Raw genomic sequence first — 4,223 nt, forward strand, 5'->3', positions numbered from 1 at the left:
GTCTGCTAGCGGACGGCAAAGCTTTGCCGTCCGGTAGCAGACGGCAAAGAGGCTACATTTCCTCTGATTTTATTTTAATCCATTTAATTTGACAGGGTTTCAAACACAGATATACATGCATACATATGGAACATATCCAACAACATATAACAGCAAGTCCAACATCATATTTCATCAAATCCAACAACATATATATCCAACATCATATTTCATCAAATCCAACATAGTTCAACAAAGTCCAACATATCCATATGTACATGCATAACTAGAAACTAGTTTCCAACAACATATCCATGCATACATATTGAACATAATCAGAATAGTACACTCCATGAATCCAAGCTTCCTCATGTAAAGCAAATCTGCAAATTGGAAAGATGAAAGTTAGAAGAAGAAGAAGAAGAAGACTAGTTAGAAGAAGAAGAAGAAGAAGAAGAAGAGTAGTTAGAAGAAGAAGAAGAAGAAGAAGAAGAAGAAGAAGAAGATTTTTTTTCTTCTCTTTCTTTTTCTCCTCTCCTCTTCTTTATCTTCTTCTTCTTCTAACTAAGGTAGGTAAAATTGTCATTTTATTGCTAAGCTAGGTAAAAAATGCTAAGTGTAGGTCATTTTAGAGCTAAGGTAGATAATAGGTCATTTTGGAGCTTAGTAAGGTTATTATGTCATTTTCGAGGAAAATAAGCTAAGTCTATATCATTTTGGAGCTAACAAAGATTATCATGCCATTTTTTACCTAAGTATGCTAAGTATGTCATAAATGAACTGAATAAGCTAAGTATAGCTTATTTTTTATCTAACTTAGGTAATTATGCCATTTAGGAGGAAAATAAGCTAAGTATCCATTTGTAAAGCAAAACACTAGAGAAAACTTACCCTCATCACAAAAATGTGATGAAGATCGCAACTAAGGTAACAATTGATCCAACTACATAATGATACCAAGCCCTCATTATCAATGGCATATTTTCTAATCTTCTTAAGCTTCGGGCGCATTGCATCCATCTTCAAGCGCATTGCATTCATTTTCATCTTGTGATCATCGATGGCATCGGCAACATACAACTCCAATGTCATCTTCTCTTGTTCAATTCTTTTAATTTTTTCTTTCAAATACTCATTTTCTTTTTCAACTAAATTTAACTTCTCGACAAGAGGGTCCGTTTCAAATTCCGGTTCACATACCTCCTAGATTAAAATATCTCTATGTCAACTTGATGGCCATAATTTGCATAAATGCGAAATGCAACAAATAGTTATGAAAGAGAATTTACAACATCCGAATCATAAAGCGGGCGAGGGCCGACCGGGACGGAAATGAAGACCATGGCACTATGTATAAGAAACAATCATACAAAGTAAGAAAATAATAAATACCAACTATATAAATCATACAAACATACAAATAACTATATAAATCAAGTACAACATGAAAAATTGAATACCTAATAATCATTATCGGTAATGACGTGCTCGTCATCATTATTAATAAAAGCATCATCATCATCACTATCAGTAATGACGTGCTCATCATCATCATTAATAAATGCATCATCATGTGGAAGGCCACCTTTACGTAATCGTTCAAGCATTGACAGGTCATCTGCAGCAGTAACTTCTTCTTCTTCCGGCTCTTCTTGTTCCGGCTCAGGGGTGAAGTCGGATTCACTATCGTTGTCTACTTCAATGTTCTGGGGTGGAGTAGAGCGGTTCTTGAAACGTTTTTTGGAAAGACGTGTTTCTTGGAAGAATTCTCCTTCGTCATATGTGTCCTGGTTAATGTGAGGTTCATAATCCTTTTCATTGGGGGAGGTGGTCTAACACGTGGCGGCACTTCATAAACGACGTCCCAACCACTGAGATTTGGATCACTTTGACAGGCCCACGGTAGATAGAAAACTTGGGTTGCCTGTTGAGCCGTAATATAGACATCGGGAACATCCAAATGGGTGCTTTGTTTGATTTCGACTAGCCCTATATGTTCATGAGTCCTTCTAGTCTCCCTCGGCTGGAACCAATAACATCTGAAGACTACGACGTTTGGTGGGTTTTCACCATAGAATTCAAGTTCATAAATTGCTTCAACTCTTCCATAATACTCGATACCTCCTTCGCCGATAGCAGAGACACAACAATTTGTAGACTTTCGGTCGGCCATAGATAGCTCTTTGCCATAGGTACGAAAGCGATACCCATTGATGTCGTATTTGTCAAATGAACGGACCTTATAGTCAAAACCATTAGCTACTTGTCTCAATTCGGCATCCATAATCTCTGAATTAGCCTACAAGTTTAATACGAAAGGATTGTTGCATTAGTCGCAAATTAGCCAAAGAAAAGAAAGGGTCTAATGGAAATTACCGTTTTTTTAACCAAGAGATGAAACCGGGATATCTGGCTCCTTGTTTTGCCAGAAGCTCATACTCTTCGACGGAGTCCTTTTGGATCACTGCTCCATATGAGAATATGGCGACGTATCGACTGCATCAAATATCCAAGAATGAGAGAAGTTCAAAGGAATTAGAAGTTGTGAAACAATGTACCGAGATCTTACTCGATGTACGGCCGCACTTCTGTTAGGTTGTTGAAGAGATACAGCGAAATGGTCCGCCATTCTTCAACATCCAACCTTACTGGTTTCCAACCACTGGCTGGTGCGAGATTCCCTTTGAATAGACTGAGGTTGGATTGACCCTTTTGTGGTTCGTCAGCATTGTACCGAGGCTTCGGATTATGCAAATGACGATTTTTGGCTTCGTAGTGTGCTGTCACGAAGTTTGCCGCCTCCTGAGTGATGAATGCCTCCGCCATCGATGCTTCTGTTCTACGTTTATTTTTACATTTTGCTCGAAGCGTCTTCTGCATCCTCTCAGTTGAGTAGCACCAACGATTTTGCACGGGCCCCCCCAATTGTGCCTCGGTCGGGAGATGCAAAATCAAGTGTTGCATTGGATTAAAGAAGCTTGGCGGAAAGATCTTCTCTAACTTGCAGATCAACTCCGGCGCCAACTGTTCCATTTCTTCTAGGAGGCCAGGCGATAGTTCTTTCGCACAAAGAACACGGAAGAAATAGCTCAGCTCTGCCAGTACTAGCCATTCATCCTCAGGGATGAAGCCACGCAACATCACCGGCATTATCCGCTCAATCCATATGTGCCAATCATGACTTTTTAGACCAAATATTTTCAATTTTTGAAGACTCGCTCCCCTCTTTAGATTTGCTGCATACCCATCGGGGAACATCAACTGCATTTTCACCCACAAAATAATTTCCTTCATAGCTGGCCTTCCAAGATTGAACCATGCCTTTCGCTTCGTCCAGTTGATCCCCTTTCCTTTCGGTTCTTTCATGTTTTGTAACGGTCTATCACATAGCTCCTCTTGATCGACTCTAGCCTTAGTATTATCCTTTGATTTCCCCTCTATGCCGAACAATGTACCAAAAATGGCTTCGGCGATATTCTTTTCAGTGTGCATCACGTCGATGTTGTGTGGGCAAAGGAGGTCTTTGAAGTAAGGCAGATCCCAGAAGCATGTCTTGTGAGTCCAGGCGTGTTCCTTATTATACCCCTTGAAATACCCTGGACGCTCTGGATCTGGCTCGAGAGCGTTTAACTGATCTAGGGTCTGTTGGCCTGTCAACGCAGGTGGTGCAGAGTGTTTGACAACTCTACCTTTGATGAAGTTCTTCTTGTCTTTCCTGAACTTATGGCCAGGATGTAGAAACGGTCTATGCAAGTCGAAGCAACTATACTTGCGCCCTGCCGTCAGCCAACGAAACTCAAGAGCTCCCTTGCATGTGGGGCACGGGAACCTTCCATGCACACACCAGCCAACGAATAGCGCATACGCCGGCAAGTCATGCGTCGAGTACATGTACCAGGCACGCATTATGAAGTTCTGTTTGCTAAAGGCGTCGTATGTCTTGAACCCATTATCCCAAGCTTCTTGCAATTCGTCCTTAAGCGGCTGCATGTACACATTCATATTCTTCCCCGGATAGTTGGGCCCTGGAATTATCAACGTCAGGAAAATATTCTTTCGTTGCATAATCTGCCCGGGGGGAGATTGAGTGGAATGACAAACACGGGCCAACAGCTGTATGGGGCTGCCATCTGACCAAACACACTGAACCCATCTGTGCTGACGGCGACTCGAGGATGCCTTGGATCTTCCCTTTTTCCTTATGTAATGCATCGAAGCGCTTCCACGCTTCACCATCCGATGTG

Source organism: Triticum aestivum, chromosome 3D (assembly GCF_018294505.1).
Source record: "Triticum aestivum cultivar Chinese Spring chromosome 3D, IWGSC CS RefSeq v2.1, whole genome shotgun sequence".
In the NCBI taxonomy this organism is placed as follows: Eukaryota; Viridiplantae; Streptophyta; class Magnoliopsida; order Poales; family Poaceae; genus Triticum; species Triticum aestivum.